General features: G+C 46.3%; 1 non-coding gene across 1 annotated transcript; it reads left to right on the forward strand.

Annotated features, from left to right (window-relative positions):
- The first annotated feature begins 1,430 nt into the window (after positions 1-1,430).
- Positions 1,431-1,537, forward strand: LOC128706426 (U6 spliceosomal RNA). The gene has a single exon (XR_008409866.2). It is a non-coding gene; the product is annotated as a U6 spliceosomal RNA (small nuclear RNA).
- Positions 1,538-21,645: the final 20,108 nt, after the last annotated feature.

Here is a 21,645-nt window from a genome sequence, read left to right on the forward strand (position 1 = left end):
GAGGGAGAGGGGGGAGGAGGAGGGAGTGGTGGGGAGGGGGAGGGTGAAAGAGGGAGGGGTGGGATCAGGGGAAGGAGTGATAGGTTGGTGGAGGAGGGGGAGTGTATGTGTGAGTCTGGATATGTGTGTGTGTGTGTGTGTGTGTGTGTGTGTGTGTGTGTGTGTGTGTGTGTGTGTGTGTGAGTGTGTGTGTGTGTATGTGTGTGTGTGTGTGTGTGTAATTATGTGTGGAATTATGTTTGGGTTTATTATGTGTCTGAAAAGTAGGTGAATTGTGCATTGGAGTGTAATGTGGAGTCTCAGTGGTTGCTTGTGACCACAACCTCTTGTGACCTGACCCCCACCCTCCTGGGACTTGACCCACACCTACTTACAATGTTGCCCTTTATGCTTGTCCTGCCACATAGTTTATAGTAACTTACTCGCCTTGTTCAATGGATTACCAATTGCTATTCTTTATTGAATACTTGAGTGCCTATTCTTTATCGTGCAGTGAGAGTTGGACCATTCACAATCAGCTTGGCGATTAATTGGAACCTGAAACCCCACACCCATACAACCACTCATAGGTGAATACAGTACTTGCAATGCAGCTGTAGCAGCCTGTAGATTGTCCAGCTCGATGTGACGTCCTGGCGTTGATCCACCTCAATTTCTTCTCGTTATATGATGTACCCTATTCACAGTATTTCTCTCACTGGTCACACGATTGTTTCACTTTGTTATCTTTCTTGGTGACACGTGGCAACGTTGCCTTACCACCCACACTAGCCTGCCCGCTCATACTGCGCCACCACGTTTTACTTTCTAGATCACTTACAAGATTGCGGCTCTCCCTACACTTATGTGGCTCAGGCAGATTATAAATCGCTTCAAGGAATTGTTCACTACCCTAGCACGCTTAGCTACCCTTCAGATCACTTGGGTAGCCCTCGAAAACACTTATATTCGCTGAGCTCAGAAGGCGTGACTCGCACACGCACTGACGAGACTTGTGTGTGTGTGTGTGTACTCACCTTATTGTGGTTGCAGGGTCGAGACTCAGCTCCTGTGTGTGTGTGTGTGTGTGTGTGTGTGTGTGTGTGTGTGCTTGTTTGTTTGTTACCTGGAATACGTATGACCAAGACCTGGACAAAGACTAAGCTCAGCGTCAGGCAAATAAAAAATTTCTTTTATCAGCTGAGTAAGATTCCTCGCCCAGTTCTCAACACACTGAGAAGAATAACATAGTTATTAACGTACAATATTACCACCAAAACCCAGGGGAACCCCAATGACTGTGGTTGATGAACTCTCAACTGACATGGGTACAAGAGTTTCCTCCCAGGTAACTCCTCTGCATGAAACTTTCCTCTGCTGTTAACATTAAACCAGTGGTAGTTGCTGTTACCACTAGACCACATTTAGCTATTGTTACCACTAGAACAGTGGTACTTGCTTCGGCAGTACATATACTAAAATTGGAACGATACAGAGAAGATTAGCATGGCCCCTGCGCAAGGATGACACGCAAAATCGTGAAGCGTTCCACATTTTTTCATTGTTTGCATCGCTCTTGGGCCGTGTAGACCTCCTGCGCAAACACACTTAAGTTCCCTGACTGCAGTAGTGTGAGGTGGTGCTTGTCGCGCCTCTGTTGTCAGCCCAGAAGAACTACCATTATTCAACATGGCGTTCAGTTACAGACGCAGGATCAACACTGTCGGCGTTGAACTTCTCAGTGGGGCAATAATGCCAGCTTCAGCCCAGGTTTTACTACCTAAAATCATCAGAGACACGTATGGCATTCAGGATGGCGAGTTGTACGGAGTAGCATTGAACGGAGCACATAGATTTTTTGTGAAACTGCTCTCAGCAACGGTTTACGAGTCGTTGGTCAACTGTTTTCAGGACGTAAGTCTTGATGCAACACCAGCTGTGCGTGTGAGGATGATCGATGTATCCAGGCATTATACATGGATAAACTGCGTAATGTCCCCTTTGAGGCTGATGAGACAGATATCAAAAAAGTTTTTGAGGAATACGGAACTGTTCATTTGGCCCAGCATGGTAAGTGGGTGACGGGTGCCTACACAGGTATGCCGGAGGGCACTTTTAACCTAAAAATGACATTGCGACACCCCATACCGTCTTACGTGTACCTAAAGGAATTCAGGACACAGGTCATGGTGTCATACGCCGGGCAAAGGCATACATGCCGACTATGTGGGGAATATGATCACATAGCGGCAGAGTGTGGGAAGAGGCAACAAGCTCCTGGCCCAGGGGCGGAGACATCAGCTTCTACACCGGAGGGAGCAGGTGATGATCAACGACGTGAAGGAGGGGGTGGTCGTCTATGGAGCGAGATAGTGGATGAGGCGCATAAGGCTGGGGGAGAGGGTGAGGCCCATGACCAGTTTCCTGGCCCAGAGACACTTCCAGTGGATCATGTTGCGCAAAAAGTACAGGAGGAAGTGTTGGAAATTGAGGAGGAATTAGCCGAGGTTCTGAAGTCCTTGTCACCGCCTGAGGAGGTGGCTGCTCCTGGAAAGGTGGTAGAAGACGAGTTGAAGGCTGTGGTGCATCAACAACAGAACTATTCGGACGACGGGAGTGACAGGGTGACTGAGGTGTCACCGAGATCATTGCCACTGTGTACAGTGGAGGTTGAGGTACATTGTGAGGCATCCCCAGACCAAGCCATGGAGGATGCGCCTGTCACAAGAAAGAGAGCCGCTGCGTCGGATTCAGATGATGTCCTAACGCCAGCGCAGTGGACTGGGAAGCAAATATGGGCAGAAGGTGAAGGTAGTGGTGGACATGACAGGAGGCACCGAAAGAAGGGGGGGGGGAGAGAGAGGGAAGTGTGCAGGTGACAAGTGGTCCCACACGTTCTGGTGCCCATAGGAAGAGTGAAGAGAGGAGGCAGGGGTGGAAACTTTAATAGGCCTCCGGTGCATGACAGTAAACGTTAATGGTTTGTGTAATAGTGTAAAGAGAGAATGGTTTAGAATGTTTCTGAATAAATTTAGAGTGGATGTTGTGTTCCTTCAGGAGCATAATTTTAAGGAAGGTAGGGTGTTGGAGATGGAGGGGTTTCGAGTAGTAACCCTGCCATCTGCCCGTTTGAAAGGAGGGGTGGGTATATTAATCAGGGAGGGGAGCCCGTTTGTTTTGCAGAGAAGTGAGGGGGGGGAGGGGGAAGGGTGTTGCACATAGATGGTTTGTGGATGGGAAAACGTGTGGCCTTTATTAGCGTATATGCGCCTGCAGAGAATAACGTACAGGTGAAGCAGGAGTTTGTGTGTGAGGACCTTGTGTTTTTTTTCCGTGCATTACCGGAGGTGGCAATAGTAGGAGGTGATTGGAACTGCGTCATTAGGAAGGCTGATGTGGAACCGAAAGGGGCAGGTTATGTGTCGGTGGCCCTACGAGATTTATTGAGGGATATTAGGTTAAGGGACGCATTCGAGGGGGGGGGGCGTGGGAGACAGAGCATACATTTGTTAGGAGAGGGTATGCAGCGAGGTTAGATAGAGTGTATCTTTCTCACGGGGTTGTAGTGAGATCTTTCAAAACTGTTGAAGTAGCATGGTCGGATCATAGAGCAGTGTTGGTGGAGGTTGGGTGGGAGGAGCTTGCAGAAATATACAGGAGTTACTGGAAATTAAATGTAAGTGCATTGAGTGATGAGGAGGGGTTAGTGGGATTTTCTGTCCTATGGAAGGAGCTTAGCGAGGAGGCACAGGGAGTGGTAGATGTCGTACAATGGTGGGATTGTGTAGCCAAGGAAAGGATTAGGAAATATTATGTGGGGTGGGCAAACGTATAAATGATTTAAAATATGGCCTTTCAAACTATTTAGAGGACAGGGGAAGGGGCTGTTATGGGAAGGGGGCTGTGGGGGGCAACTATCCTATGGATGAAATTGTCGAGGTCAAGGGGAGACTGAGGGAGTTACAAAATGAGAGGTTTCAAGCGGTAAGGGTGCAGGCAGGGGTAGAGGAGGTGCTTTGGGGAGACAAGCCATCGGCGTGTGTATTGCGATGTCAAAAACAAAGACAGCGGGTTACAGCTATTCCGAGGTTAGAGGTACATGAGATGGCGGGGGGTTATAGAATGGGTCAAGAGATACTAACTACGAAAGGAATGTGTGCGTATGCGGATAAATGGTATGAAGGGTATTGGACAAGTGGGAAGGTGGAGAATGTGGATTTAGAGTTGTGTGAGTATGTGACGTGTAATTTAGGGAATAGTGATAGAAAGGCTTTAGGGGGGGTAATAACGGAAGAGGAAATAGAGTAGGCTTTAAGGGGAATGAGGAAGGGCAAAGCACCGGGAATAGACAGTCTCCCGGCTGAATTTTACCTCCAACATTGGGAGGTGATAAGGGGATTCATGGGTAGGTTATTTAATCAGATGAAGGAGAAAGGTGTGATGGGGGACAAGCAAGCAACAGCAGTTTTAATGTTGGTCCAGAAGGGTAAGGGGAAGCACACCCTCAAGGAGTACCGTGCCATATCTCTGTCATGTGCTGATTATAAGTTGTTCGCTAAAGTCTTGGGTAATCAGTTTAAATGTGTGGTAGGGAGAGTGGTTTCGAAAATGCAGTATGGTTTGCCTGGAAGGTCGATGATTGAGGGTCATGGAATACTGAGAAATTTTGTGGAGTCAAAAGGGGGGGGGGAGGGAGGGCGGCGTTGTTGGCCTTAGACTGGCAGGGGGCCTATGACAAGGTGGAAAGGGGAGCATTGGAAGCGATACTTAGGAGACAGGGTTATGGGGAAGAAATAGTTAAATGGGTAACCACGTTGTACAATGGAGCTAAGATGAGGGTACAGATTAATGGATGCTTGGGGGAGGAGATTGTAATGGGTAGGGGACTTAGGCAGGGGTGTCCCATGTCACAAATGTTGTTTGCGTGCATTCAGGACCCCTTCTATAGAATGGTTGAACGTTGTGTATGTGACACGAGTGGAGGTGTGGGGGAGGTCGGGAAAGTGTGGCCTGGAATAATAGGATATGTAGACGATACAACAGTCCTGGTTCGAGAGGGGATGGCGTTGGGTGCTTTGGATGATGTTGTGCAACAGTTCGGAAATGAAACAGGGATGCAGGTAAATAGAGAGAAGTCAATGATCATGAGGTTGGGTGATGGGGTGGAGGGGGGGGGATGTAACGTTGTGAGGAAACAAACGGTGTCTTTAAAAATTTGTGGTATCGCCTATAAGGATGATTTGGATGCTGCTCGAGAGGAAAACTCGAATAGATTAATGGAAAGGATTCAGGGGCATCTGGGTGCATTGCGACCTCATCATCTGACTCTCGTACAATGAGTGATTGTTATAAATGTATTATTGTATAGTAAGGTTTGGCACGTAGCAGCCGTGTTCCCATTAACAGGGACGGCGATTGTGGGAATTCTGAGACGAGTGTTTAACTTTTTGTGGGGTTCAAGGTGCGATTGACTGAGGAGAGAGGTTGTAATGTTACCTGTGCGCCAGGGTGGGTTGGGGTTGATGGATCTGAGAAGGAGGATTAAATGTGTGTTTCTTAAATGGGAGGTTTTGCGCGAAGGTGTGAGTGGAGGGCAGCTGGGAAAAGTACATGATAGGTTTGGTAAGTTGTATGGTGGTGTGGAGTTGAGGGAATGCGAAACTGTTTTGAGGGCTTTGATGTTGGTTAGGGAACCCAGGAAAATTCGAGTAGGGGTTTTGTGTAGGCTGCTTGAAGAAAGGATTGTTGTACCAGTTGAGGGATTGTTCCCCATGTACGCATGGAAGAGTATTTGGTATAGGTTTAGCAAGTTGAAGTTAAAGCCTAGGGTAAGGGAGGTAACGTATCGTTTTCTTCATGGCATACTACCGTCGGGGGAGGTACTAAGAAACAGAGGGGTAATTGTGGGTGGAAGGTGTGGAATCTGTGGGGAGGATGAGACGGCGTTCCATGCAGTATACTTTTTTTTTTTATATTTTATTTAAAAACTTTACAGCTTGATATTAAATAAAGATATAAAATGGGTACAGTAGGATCCTCAATCCTACAGAACATACACTAACCAATTATTCACAACACATTGTAATTGACATAAAAGAGGTTACCCATATACACTCACAAAATTTTCTATATAACATACTATGATAAACAATATAAACTATATATAAACTATATAAAATATAAACTATATACAACTTTCAGATTTGTATAGTTAACATAGTATGACTGACATATGACAAAGGTTCACAACCTTCACAGGAGATAAACAGTAATAACCTACATCACAATCTCAGTTAAACAAATACATGCTCTTCCCAAAATTAACCCCTTATACTAAATAAATATTAACAAAAATTACTAAATATTACTACAGCCTCTTTCAACGCCTGAGCACATTATATAAAATCTGAGACTAAACCATACTGTCCCATTACAAACTTATTAACGAGGCATTACAATTTATGGAAGTCATTAGCGTTCCATCTCGCAGCAACTGGATGAGCACATTATATAATGTTAAAATAAAGACAAGTACACTCGCTAAAAAACCCACAACACTCAACACAAACATAATTTAATAACCTCTCATTGCGATACAATTATCGCACATGAAATATGCCCAATAAAGGCTATAAACGCACACTCTACATAAGCCCTAAAGCTCTTCACGGTCTTAAAACTATAATCTTGACACCATTCACACTTAATACATGAAGAAGGTCATAACGACCCTGACACGTCAAACACAGAATTCTCCATTCGGTACTACGTAATTACTTGATATCACCTTTGCTTTCTGTGCCCACTTGCATGCTACATACACGTATGCCACTCATCTACACCTTCATATACCCACATACACCTTACTCTCACCCCTCCCCAGGAGGCGACCCCGCTGTGTCCCCCTGAAAACCCCCTTCCCGTATGTAATCCCCAACCCCCCCCCTTACTCACTCAGCCCAAGTCGTAGATTGATGAGAAACAGTAACGTTAACATTCTATACCCTTCCGAAAAATCCTTCTCCCATCTCCTCCCATACAGTTCTCTATTACGACACATCGTAGGATAAACCGTTACCGCTAGTACCCGCCTCCGCACCTCACAATTCCCCCTCCCCCTCATCACCCACGATATATATATATAATCCACTATTATATAATCCAAAGCTCTTATAACACTCTCATCGAACCCTCCCACATCTAGGCTTAGTGCACGCAGAACCGACACCCCTCGGCCCCCCACCCCCTGTACTACCCTACTTAACCAATATCTAACACCCTCCAGTCCCCCACAAAAGTATACTGCATGGAACGCCGTCTCATCCTCCCCACAGATTCCACACCTTCCGCCCACAATTACCCCTCTGGTTCTTAAAACCTCCCCCGACGGTAGTATGCCATGCAAAAAACGATACATTACCTCCCTTACCCTAGGCTTTAACTTCAACTTGCTAAACCTATACCAAATACTCTTCCATGCATACATGGGGAACAATCCCTCAACTGGTACAACAATCCTGTCTACAAGCAGCTTACACAACACCCCTACTCGAATTTTCCTAGGTTCTCTAACCAACATCAAAGCCCTCAAAATAGTTTCACATTCCCTCAACTCCACACCACCATACAACTTACCCAACCTATCATATACTTTTCCCAGCTGCCCTCCACTCACACCTTCGCGCAAAACCTCCCATTTAAGAAACACACATTTAATCCTCCTTCTCAGATCCATCAACCCCAACCCACCCTGGCGCACAGGTAACATTACAACCTCTCTCCTCAGCCAATCGCACCTTGAACCCCACAAAAAGTTAAACACTCGTCTCAGAATTCCCACAATCGCCGTCCCTGTTAATGGGAACACGGCTGCTACGTGCCAAATCTTACTATACAATAATACATTTATAACAGTCACTCGTTGCACGAGAGTCAGATGATGAGGTCACAATGCACCCAGACGCCCCTGAATCCTTTCCATTAATCTATTCGAGTTTTCCTCTCGAGCAGCGTCCAAATCATCCTTATAGGTGATACCACAAATTTTTAAAGACACCGTTAGTTTTCTCACAACGTTACATCTCCTCCCCCCCCCTCCACCCAATCACCCAGCCCCATGATCATTGACTTCTCTCTATTTACCTGCATCCCTGTTGCATTTCCGAACTGTTGCACAACATCATCCAAAACACCCAACGCCATCCCCTCCCGAACCAGGACTGTTGTATCATCTATGTATCCTATTATTCCCGGCCACACATTTCCTACCCCTCCCCCCATACCTCCACTCGTGTCACATACACAACGTTCAACCATTCTATAGAAGGGGTCCTGAATGCACGCAAACAACATTTGTGACATGGGACACCCCTGCCTAAGTCCCCTACCCATTACAATCTCCTCCCCCAAGCATCCATTAATCTGTACCCTCATCTTGGCTCCATTGTACAACGTGGTTACCCAATTAACTATTTCTTCCCCATAACCCTGCCTCTTAAGTATAGTTCCCAATGCTCCTCTTTCCACCCTGTCATAGGCCCCCTCCCAGTCTAAAGCCACCAACGCCGCCCTCCCTCCCCCCCTTTTGACTCCACAAAACTTCTCAGTATTCCATGACCCTCAATCATCGACCTTCCAGGCAAACCATACTGAGTTTTCGAAACCACTCTCCCTACCACACATTTGAACCGATTACCCAAGACTTTAGCGAACAACTTATAATCAGCACATAACAGAGATATGGCACGGTACTCCTTGAGGGTGTGCTGCCTCTTACCCTTCTGAACCAACACTACAACTGCTGTTGCTTGCTTGTCCCCCATCACACCCTTCTCCTTCATCTGATTAAATAACCTACCCATGAAACTCCTTATCACCTCCCAATGTTGGAGATAAAATTCAGCCGGGAGACCGTCTATTCCCGGTGCTTTGCCTTTCCTCATTCCCCTTAAAGCCAACTCTATTTCCTCCTCTGTTATTACCCCCCCTAAAGCCTTTCTATCACTATTCCCTAAATTACACGTCACATACTCACACACCTTCTCTAAATCCACATTTCCCACCTTCCCACTTGTCCAATACCCTTCATACCATTTATCCGCATACGCACACATTCCTTTTGTAGTTAGTATCTCCTGACCCATTCTATAACCCCCCGCCATCTCGTGTACCTCTAACCTCGGAATAGCTGTAACCTGCTGTCTTTGTTTTTGATGTCGCAACACACACGCCGATGGTTTGTCACCCCAAAGCACCTCCTCTACCCCTGCCTGCACCCTTACCGCTTGAAACCTCTCATTTTGTAGCTCCCTCAGTCTCCCCTTGACCTCGACAATTTCATCCATAGGATAGTTGCCCCCCACAGCCCCCTTCCCATAACAGCCCCTTAACCTGTCCTCCAGATAATTTGAAAGCCCATATTTAAAATCATTTATACGTTTGCCCACCCCCACATAATATTTCCTAATCCTTTCCTTGGCAACACAATCCCACCATTGTACGACATCTTCCACTCCCCGTGCCTCCTCGCTAAGCTCCTTCCATAGGACAAAAAATCCCTCTAACCCCTCCTCATCACTTAATGCACTTATATTTAATTTCCAGTAACTCCTGTATACTTCTGCAAGCGCCTCCCACCCAACCTCTACCAACACTGCTCTATGATCTGACCATGCTACTTCAACAGTTTTGAAAGCCCTCACTACAACCCCGTGAGAAAGATACACTCTATCTAACCTCGCTGCATACCCTCTCCTAACATATGTATGCTCTGTCTCCCACGCCCCCCCCTCGAATGCGTCTCTTAACCTAATATCCCTCAATAAATCTCGTAGGGCCACCGACACATAACCTGCCCCTTTCGGTTCCACATCAGCCCTCCTAATGACGCAGTTCCAATCACCTCCTACTATTGCCACCTCCGGTAATGCACGGAAAAAAAACACAAGGTCCTCGCACACAAACTCCTGCTTCACCTGTACGTTATTCTCTGCAGGCGCATATACGCTAATAAAAGCCACACGTTTCCCCATCCACAAACCATCTACGCGCAACACCCTTCCCCCTCCCCCCCCCCTCACTTCTCTGCAAAACAAACGGGCTCGCCTCCCTAATTAATATACCCACCCCCCCTTTCAAACGGGCAGATGGCAGGGTTACCACCTGAAACCCCTCCATCTCCAACACCCTACCCTCCTTAAAATTGTGCTCCTGTAGGAACACAACATCCACTCTAAATTTATTCAGAAACATTCGAAACCATTCTCTCTTTACACTATTACACAAACCATTAACGTTTACTGTCATACACCGGAGGCCTATTAAAGTTTCCACCCCTGCCTCCTCTCTTCACTCTTCCGATGGCCACCAGAACGTGTGGGACCACTTGTCACCTGCACACTTCCCTCTCTCCCCCCCCCCCTTCTTTCGGTGCCTCCTGTCATGGCCACCACTACCTTCACCTTCTGCCCATATTTGCTTCCCAGTCCGCTGCGCTGGCGTTAGGACATCATCTGAATCCGATGCAGCGGCTCTCTTTCTTGTGACAGGCGCATCCTCCATGGCTTGGTCCGGGGATGCCTCACAATGTACCTCTACCTCTACTGTACACAGTGGCAAAGATCTCGGTGACACCTCAGTCACGCTGTCACTCCCGTCGTCCGAATAGTTCTGTTTTTGATGCCCCACATCCTTCACCTCGTCTTCTACCACCCTGTCAGGAGCAGCCACCTCCTCAGGCGGTGACAAGGACTTCAGAACCTCGGCTAATTCCTCCTCAAGTTCCAACACTTCCTCCTGTACTTTTTGCTCAACCCGATCCACTGGAAATGTGTCTGGACCAGGTGACTGGTCAAGGGCCTCACCCTCTCCCCCAGCCTTATACGCCTCATCCACTATCTCACTCCATAGACGACCACGCCCTCCTTCACATCGTTGATCAACGCCTGCTTCGCCCGATGTAGAAGCGGATGTCTCTGCCCCTGGGCCAGGAGCTCGTTGCCGCTTCCCACACTCCGCTGCTATGTGATCATATTCCCCACATAGTCGGCATGTACGCCTTTGCCCCGCGTATGACACCATGACCTGTGTCCTGAATTCCTTTAGGTACACGTAAGACGGTATGGGGTGTTGCAATGTCATTTTTAGGTTGAAAGTGCCCTCAGGCATACCTGTGTAGGCACCGGACACCCACTTACCATGCTGGGCCAAATGAACAGTTCCATATTCCTCAAAAACTTTTCTGATATCTGTCTCATCCGCCTCAAAGGGGACATTACGCAGTTTAATCCATGTATAATGTCTGGATACATCGATCATCCTCACACGCACAGCTGGTGTTGCATCAAGACTTACGTCCTGAAAACGGTTGACCAACGACTCGTACACCGTTGCTGAGAGCAGTTTCACAAAAAATCGACGTGCTCCGTTCAATGCTACGCCGTACAACTCTCCATCCTGAATTCCATACGTGTCTCTGATGATTTTAGGTAGTAATACCTGGGCTGACGCTGGCGTTATTGCCCCACTGAGAAGTTCAACACCGACAGTGTTAATCCTGCGTCTATAACTGCACGCCATGTTGACTAATGGTAGTTCTCCTGGTCTGACGACAGAGGCGCGACAAGCACCACCTCACACTATCAAGCAACGAGATGTTACCCATGCTGGAGGCAGGCTGGTACTCAGGCAACGAGATGTTACCCAGGCTGGAGGCGATATACTTTTGTGGGGGACTGGAGGGTGTTAGGTATTGGTTAAGTAAGGTTGTACAGGGGGTGGGGGGCCGAGGGGTGTCGGTTCTGCGTGCACTAAGCCTAGATATGGGAGGGTTCGATGAGAGTGTTATAAGAGCTTTGGATTATATAATAGTGGATTATATATATATATATATATATATATATATATATATATATATATATATATATATATATATATATATATATATATATATATATATATATATATATATATATATATATATATATATATATATATATATATATATATATATATATATATATATATATATATATCGTGGGTGAAGAGGGGGAGGGGGGATTGTGAGGTGCGGAGGCGGGTACTAGTGGTAACGGTTTATCGTACGATGTGTCGTAATAGAGAACTGTATGAGAGGAGGTGGGAGAAGGATTTTTCGGAAGGGTATAGAATGTTAACCAAATTTACGACATGGGCTGAGTGAGTAAGGGATGGGAGGTTGGGGATTACATACGAGAAGGGGGAATTCAGGGGGACACAGCGGGGTCGCCTCCTGGGGAGGGGTGAGAGTGAGGTGTATGTGGGTATAGAAGGTGTAGATGTGTGGCATACGTGTATGTAGCATGCAAGTGGGCACAGAAAACAAAGGTGATATCAAGTAATTACGTAGTAACGAATGGAGAATTCTGTGTTTGATGTGTCAGGGTCGTCATGACCTTCTTCATGTATTAAGTGTGAATGGTGTCAAGATTATAGGTGTAAGACCTTGAAGAGCTTTTGGGCTTCTGTAGAGTGTGCGTTTATAGCCTTTATTGGGCATATTTCATGTGTGATAATCGTATCGCAATGAGAGGTTTTTTAAATTATGTTGTTTGTGTTTAGTGTTGGGGTTTTTAGCGAGTGTACTGACTTTATTTTAGCATTATATAATGTGCTCATCCAGTTGATGAGAGATGGAACGCTAATGACTTCCATAAATTTGTAATGCCTCGTTAAAAATTTGTAATGGGAGAGTATGGTTTAGTCTCTTACTTTATATAATGTGCTCAGCCGGTGGAAGAGGCTGTATTAATATTTAGTAATATTTATTAATATTTATTTAGTATAAGTGTGAGGCTTAGGATTTTTATTTTTTTCAATGCTTAAAGAGGGATTGTAGTGAGGCACGTATGTATGTTTTTAGGAAATTCTTATTGTATAGGGGGTTAATTTTGGGAAGTGCATGTATTTTATTTTTTTTAACTGAGATTGTGATGTAGGTCATTCCTCTGATTATCTACTGTGAAGGTTGTGAACCTTTGTCATATGTCAGTCATAGTATGTTAACTATACAAATCTGAAAGGTTTATATAGTTTATAGTTTATATAGTTTATATAGTTATATAGTTTATATTGTTTATATTATAGTAGTATGTTATATGGAAAAATTTGTGAGTGTATATGGGTAACCTCTTTTATGTCAATGACAATGTGTTGTTAAAACTTGTTAGTGTATGTTGTGTAGGATTGTTAGTGTATGTTGTGTAGGATTGAGAATCCTACTGAACCCATTTTATATCTTTTTATTTAATAGTAAGCTGTAAAGTTTTTAAATAAAATATAAAAAAAAAGACCAGTGATAGCTGCTGTTATCACTAGACCAGTTTTAGCTGCTGTTATCACTAGATCAGTGGTAGCTGATGTTACCACTAGTCCAGTGGTAGCTTCTGTTGTCACTAGACCAGTGGTAGCTGTTGTTACCACTAGCCCAGTGGAAGCTGCTGCTACCACTAGACCAGTGGTAGATTCTGTTACCACAATACCAGTGGAAGCTGTTGTTACCTCCACACCAGTGATAACTGCTGTTACCACAAGGCCTGTGGTAGCTGCTGTTGCCACTAGACGAGAGATAGCTTATGTTACCACTTGAACAGTCGTAGCTGCTGTTACCACTAGACAAGTGGTAGCTGCTTTTACCACTACACAAGTCGGATATGCTGTTACCACTAGATCAGTGACAGCTGTTGTTACCAGTAGACCAGTGGCAGCTGTTATCACTAGACCAGTTCTAACTGCTGTTACTACTATAACAGTGGTAGGTGTTGTTACCATTAGACAAGTGACAGCTGATGTTATCACTAGATCAGTGGTAGCTGCTGCTGCCAGTGGACCAGTGGCAGCTATTGTTACCACTTGATCAGTGGTAGCTGCTGTTATCACAAGACCAGTAGTAGCTGCTGTTGCCTCTAGACGAGTAGTAGCTACTATTACCCATAATAGTAGCTACTACTCATCTAGATAGTGATGAATGATAAGGCTTCGGAGGTGGTGAGTTACTTCATTGGGTTCTTGGTATAGTGGCAGTGTGTTAAGGCGACCAGCTAGATGGCGCGAAATATAAAAGCGGCCAAAGTATACCCAAGTATACCCCACTTGGGTATACATCGCCCGGGAGGGTAAGAAATAAAAGCGGTGTGCTAGAACATTGTGCTCCGAGGCAGTGAGCCAGGAAGGCATCACTGCACGCTTTCATTCTGCAACACATCGAGAGACATCGCTATTTCTGAGCAATGACGTGTCAGGGTACGTCCTCTTTCGGAACTGTAAAGCATTCATCGTGGAGTAGTGGCTCAACCTTGGGCACAACCCGCTGGTGCCCTTGAATGAGTCGTAGCAGCTTTCACCGTAAATGGAGTGAACGAGCTAGCAGCTAAAGTGACATCGTACTTTGTACAGGCTGTTCACTGAAGCCTTGACACGATTCAGAGAGTCGCCTGCCATCAGGGCTACTGCGGGTTGACGATGTCATCCTGTCGATCAGAGTGGGTGTTAGCGAGGAGGTTAGACTGAGCATCCCTGGACTGGTTTCTACTCATAACTGCACTCTGACATCCAGGAGGTAGAGTGATGTAAGTCACTTACGGGGATTTATAAGCAGTGACGACTCTGACGAATCAGGAGTCGTACCAGGGACGGCTCTGACATGGTGTGTAAGAGATCGTAACCTGACGCCTAGACTGACTAGTGTGACGCCTAGACTGACTAGTGTGACGCCTAGACTGACTAGTGTCAGCTGTCGAATAGTCACAACGGGGCGACATGTAATACGAGAGTGCTAACAATGGTCTGCTCTCATACCATTCATCTTTTTTTTTTTTTTATATATTTTATTTAAAACATTACAATACAAGGTGGAAATTATATTAAAAGGTACACAAAATGAGTTAAATCACAAATTCCCAATTCACCCTTACAAAAATGATTACAACAGACAAAAGTGTTCTGACACCCTAATACCACACACCATATACACCCAGTTATACCAGTTATATACCTGTGAAGGCTTAAACTTTTGTCACAATTTCACCCCCTCCCCTCTCGCAAAATATAACCATCACCAGCCTGACTGCATCTTAACTTAACATTAAAGGACATTAAAGGAATTACACTATCATGAGTGATACAGTAACAGACACAAAAATATTAATAACAATTAAATGGGATACATGTCATTACTTAACACAATGACACCTCAACCTGGTGAAAGAAAACCCCAAAAGCTTAATTTTCTAAGAAGGTTGCAACATTGAATGTCAACTCTCAAAGGCAACTTATGTGCAGTCTTAGCATGTAAACCCTATTCATGCAACATAGTATATAAATAAAACTGTATATTATGAAAAACATCACAGAATACAAAGGTATAAAGTATAAACCCCAGCCATGTAGCGGCTACACACAAAAATTCCACATACTTCCCTAACACAGACAAAACAAAACAAAATTTTTGTGACAACTGCACCTAAACACAACTCACATCATATGACTTAAGACTGCTATGTACATAGATAACAACATAATAATGACTTAAGACTGCTATGTACATAGATAACAACATAATAATAAATCTAATTTGAATGGATCACAGTTGATCAATCAGCCTTCACATATCAGGCGTTAGAGAGTAATTCATAGTACAAGTCCAACTTGCATGTAGTCCCATCTCGCTACATACAATAATATGCGTATTATCTACACATAATACTAACACACTGGACAAGCAACTGTCCATCACTTCCAATCAATATGCTGCCCTACCCTCGCTCTGCACAGTGATGTAGGCAACCCCCCTCCTTGAATACCTTATCCATCATCACTACTACCTTGAAGAAACAGGAGTACTATATGAATAGTGTATAGTCCATGTCACACAAAAACCGGCCAGCTCCACAGGTGCTAGCACCCGTGGTCCACATATTATTCACTCACGCATCACTCATCCAACACTCACGCAAACATTTGTTGTCATCCATTACCAGGGAGGCGACGCTGTTTTCACCCATGACTTCCCTACCCCAGCAACACTTTCCAATCGTACCCTCCCCTCCCTCGTATATTACAAGTTTAATAAAACCTGTAACGTAAGTTGCCTATATCCCTCTGAAAAATCCTTCACCCACCTCCTCCCATAAATTTCCTTATTTCTGCATACCGTTTTATAGAACGTTACCGCTAACACCCTCCTCTTCACCTCAGTAACCTGTTTCCCCCGCAATCCCCACACTATATAGATATAATCTGCCATAATGTATCCCACAGCTCTGATTACACTTTCCTCCCATCCCCCCACGTCGAGACTTAATGCTCTCAATACAGAAATTCCTTTACCTCCTATCCTATTTATCACCCTATTTAACCACCCCTTGACACTCCTCATTCCATCACAAAAATATACTACATGAAAAGCCGACTCCTCCCCACCACATATCCCACACTCCCCCCCGTCAACGACGCGTCTATCCCGTAGAACCACACCCGACGGTAAAATGCCGTGCAGAAAACGATACATTACATCCCGAACACGAGGTTGCAACCTCATCCTACTCAACCTATTCCATATACTTCCCCATGCATACATGGGGAAAATTCCCTCTACAGGCGCTACAACCCTCCCGGCTAACAATCTACACAACCTACCTATTTTAACCTTTGCTCGCTCTCGATCCCACGCCAGAGCCCTCAACACAGTTTCACACTCATGCAACTCAACTCCTGTATACATCCATTGCAATCTGTTATGGATCCTGGCCAAACCCCCCCCCCCACCCACACTTTCCCTCATCACCTCCCTTTTAATGAAGACACATTTGACCCTCCGCTTTAAGTCCAGCAATCCCAGCCCCCCCTTACTTACAGGTAACATTACCACATCCCTTTTAATCCAATCACAGCTCGAACCCCACAAGAATTTAAAAACCTTCCTAAGTATGTTCGTTATTGCTGGCCCAGTTAATGGGAACACGGCTGCCACGTGCCATACTTTGCTATACAGTAAGATATTAATAACAATGGCACGCTGCACAAGGGTCAAATGATAAGGTCGCAATGCACCCAAGCGTCCCTGAATCCTTTCTACCATCCTAAGCGAGTTTTCCATGCGTGCCACAGTTAGATCGTCTGCATAAATAAGACCGCAAATTTTTAACGAATTCACCTGCCTCTTCACAACTGCACTACCCCAATCAACCCTACCCGCCCAAGCTCCTAACCCCATGACCATGGATTTATCTGAATTTACCCTCATACCAGTTGCCCCTGCGAACATTTGTACTACCCCGTCTAATGTGTCCATTGACATCCCCTCCCTGATCAGAACAGTTGTATCATCCACATACCCAATTAAAACTGGCCAAACCCTCGCAACCTCACACCCTGGTCCCTCTACATGACACATACGCTGCTCCATCAGTCTATAAAAGGGGTTCTGTACACACGCAAACAATAATTGTGACATAGGACACCCCTGCCTAAGTCCCCTACCCATTACAATCTTCCCACCCAATCGACCATTAATCTGTACCCTCGCCATTGCACCTCCATACAACGCCTCAACCCAACCCACTATTTCTTCCCCAAACCCCTGACCCCTGAGGATGGCTTTCAATGCTTTCCGATCCACTCTATCATATGCCCCTTGCCAATCGAGCGCCACCAAACCTCCCTCCCTCCCTCCCCCCCTTTTGCCTCCACGAAATCCCTAAGTAACCCATGCCCCTCCACCATAGACCTCCCTGGCAAACCAAACTGAGTTTTTGATACTACCCGCCCCACCACACACTTGACCCGATTTCCCAAAATCTTCGCAAACAATTTATAATCTGCGCATAACAACGAGATCGCCCGGTAATCCCGAAGCGTATGCTGCCCCTTACCCTTCGGTACCAATACAACGACAGCCGTTGCCTGCTTCTCACCCAGCTCACCTCTCTCCTTCATGCAATTTAATAACCTAACCAGAAAATGCCTCAATAATTCCCAATGCTGCTGATAAAACTCTGCCGGGAGTCCATCAATTCCCGGTGCTTTGCCCTTTCGCATTCCACTTAAAGCCTTCCATATTTCCCCCTCAGTTATTTCCCCACCCAGTGCTTCCCTATCACTGTTACGCAACTGACATACCACACTCCCACACACCTGTTCTAAAACCCCATCCTCTACCCCTTCTCGTTGCCAGTACTTCTCATACCACTTGTCAGCAAACGCCCCCATTCCTTCCGTAGCTTGTATGACCTGCCCCTCCCTGTACCCTCCTATCGACTCATGAACCTCCAACCATGGAATAGTCATTGCCTGCTGTCTTTGTTTCTGCCTACGCAATACGCACGATGAAGGTCTATCGCCCCATAACACCTCTTCCACCCCCGCCTGTACCCACACCGCTTGGAACCTCTCATCCTGTACCTCACGCAGCCTCCCTTTAATTGCCATAATTTCATCCATTGGATAAGTGCCCGCCACCACCCCCCTCACATAACAACCCCGTAATCTATCCTCCAAATAGTTAGCAAGCCCATATTTTAAAGAATTGATACGTTTCCCTTCCTTTACGTAATATTGCTTAATCTGTTCTTTAGCCACACCATCCCACCACATCACCACATCCTCTACCCCATTTATCTCTGCACGTAACCCCTCCCACAGTGTTGCAAATCCCTCTATCCCCTCCTCATCACCTAACACACTTGTATTTAATTTCCAATATCCCCTAGATATACCTGCTAGTGACTCCCACGCCACCTCTGCTACTACCGCCCGATGATCCGAATAAGCTACTTCTATTGTACGGAAAAATGTCAACCCAACCATTTGAGATATATACAGCCTATCCAACCTAGCAGCGTAACCCCGTCTTACAAAAGTGTGCTCTACCTCCCACGCCCCTCCTCCAACCGCATCCCGCAACTGAATATCCCTCAGAAGATCTCGCAAGGCCGCCGACACGTGCCCCGCCCCTTTTAGTTCCACGTCAGCCCTCCTAATAATGCAGTTCCAGTCCCCACCAACGACGGCCACTGCAGGTAAACCACGTAAGAAGAAAACTAGTTCTTCACATACAAAATCCCTTTTTACCCTCACATCATTTTCCGCTGGTGCATACACACTTACAAAAGATACCCTCTGCCCCATCCACCACCCATCCATGCGCAATACTCTTTCCCCCTCCCCCCTCACTTCTTAGCAACACAAACGGGCTTGCCTCCCTGATCAATATACCCACACCACCTTTCAGACGTGCAGATGGCAGAGTGATGACCTGAAACCCCTCCACCTCGAGCACTCTTCCCTCCTTGAAATTGTGTTCTTGCAGGAACACTACATCCACCCTATATTTATACAGAAACATTCGAAACCATTCCTTCTTCACACTATTACACAGTCCATTTACGTTCACAGTCATACACCTAAGGCCTCTTTATAGTTTCCAACCCTTCCTCCTCACTTCATTCATCCCAGGGCCCCCTGCCCCAGAGCCAGCACAAGGCTTCACACCATCAACCCCCCCCCCTCTTTTTTTGCGATACCTCTTATCGTGACTACTTCGACATTGCTCTTCCTTCCTCCCAGACCTCTGCGCCGGCATCAGGACATCATCTGAGTCTGACGCCGCCGCTCTCTTCCTCGTGATGCCCTCTACATCCATGTTATCTTCTGAAGTTCCCTCACGATGAACCTCAACCTCCACCACGCCTCGTTCCACAGCACACGGCGACAACTCACTCTTACTAGTTGGCCCGTCAACCCTGCTATATGTTTTATCCTTACATTCCTCTACAGGCAACGCCGTGCCTCTCACCAGCTCAAGAACAACATCCTCTGCAGGCGGCGTCAATGTCCTTAACACTTCCTGAAGCTCGTCCTCTAGAGCCTGCACCTCCTCCTGCACTTGCACTTCTGTACTTTTCCCTTGTGTAGTAACAGATCCTTTTACATCACAGCTTACCTCACACATGCCAGTCTCCTCTTTGGAATCCTCCACCTCTTCACTCCACAAGCGCCCAGGCCCTTGCTTTCGCGTGGGGCTCTCAACAGCTATCACGCTGGTAACTGGTGCTTCACCAGTTTGCGCTGGCGCCCTCCTCAGCTTCACGCACTCTGCCGCCATATGGTCGTACGCCCCACATATTCTGCACGTACGTCTCTGTCCGGCATACGATATCATAACTTGCGTCCTGAAGTCCTCCAACACGACGTAAGACGGTATGGGATGTCTCAGAGTCATCTTCAGGGAAAAGGTACCCTCCGGTCGTCCCATGTAAGCACCTGCCGTCCACTTGCCCTTTTGTGCCAGATGTACGGTTCCATATGTCTCAAAAACACTTCTTATGTCAGCCTCATCTGCCTCAAATGGGACATTACGTATCTTAACCCACTTAAAGTGGCGAGATACGTCGATCAAACGCACCTTCACAGCTGGAGTAGCGTCAAGACTCACGTCTTGGAATCTCGTCACCAAAGACTCATACACGGACGTGGAATTCAATTTGACGAAGATTCTATAAGCCCCATTCAGGGCTACACCATACACCTCATCGTCCTGGATTCCATAGGTCTCCCTAATGATTGTTGGGAGTAAGACTTGCACTGAAGAGGGTGAAATCGCCCCACGAAGCAGCTCAATACCAATGGTATTTACGCGCCTCCTCACACTCAGCGCCATGTTGATACAAGGTAGCTCGCCTGAAAACAGCAGAGGGGTGCAGAGCACGACCGCACTCTGCCGTGGTCAGGCAGCGAATGTTACCATTCATCAGGGACACACGGAAACTTGCACACCCGCACTGATCATGCAGTTACCATGGCTTCCACTTGCAAATGCTTTTCTTTGCAAAAATCGACATTCACAAAATGTGAGATCACTAGTAAAGGAACAATTACATACAATACTGAATACAAGTTGTTCACTATGTAACAATAACACTGTCGACAGGACATCGTTTGGGTGATATCAGGTGTGACGTCGCGAGGTGATGTCATCGGGTGACATTCCGATTTGACGTCGGGGCAGACGTCCTGGGATGATGTCCTGGAGTGACGTCAGGCAGGCGTCCTGGGTGAAGTCGGGCGATGTCAGGAAGACGTCTTGGGGTAAATGTCTTGGGGTGACGTCAGGCAATGCTGACATCACAAGATAGCGTCAGACAGCATGGTGACGTCGCGAGGTGATGTCAGGGGTGATGTCATGCACAGTGACATCGTAAGGTAGTGTCAGGTAGCATGACAAGTGGCTTCGTGACCCACACGGCTTCGGGTGACCCGAGGCACTGATATACTGCTCTGAAAAAGAATTCACATTGCATTTAAAGAGAAAACAGCAGAGAGGGAATGATTAGCGTTGGTGGAGTGGGTGGTAGCGTAAGATGAGTGTACATAGGTAGCATATAGTCCACTCTGCCTCCCCTCTGCCTCTGCCTCCTGCCTCTACCATACAGGACGGAAAAATCACCAAAAATCTCACTTCTGACTTGCTGAAAATAGCCATGGTGAGTTGAAAGAACGGCAGCAACAAACAGGTGACGCAGAACATGTGACGCAAAACATGTTCTCTCCCTTACCGACATGGGCCTGGTAAGGGAGAGAAGGAGCATACATGTTGTCTCTAGGTTGAGGTGGCGCCAAGCGTAGCAAAAAAGT

Source organism: Cherax quadricarinatus, unplaced genomic scaffold (genome assembly GCF_038502225.1).
Source record: "Cherax quadricarinatus isolate ZL_2023a unplaced genomic scaffold, ASM3850222v1 Contig223, whole genome shotgun sequence".
Taxonomy (NCBI): Eukaryota; Metazoa; Arthropoda; class Malacostraca; order Decapoda; family Parastacidae; genus Cherax; species Cherax quadricarinatus.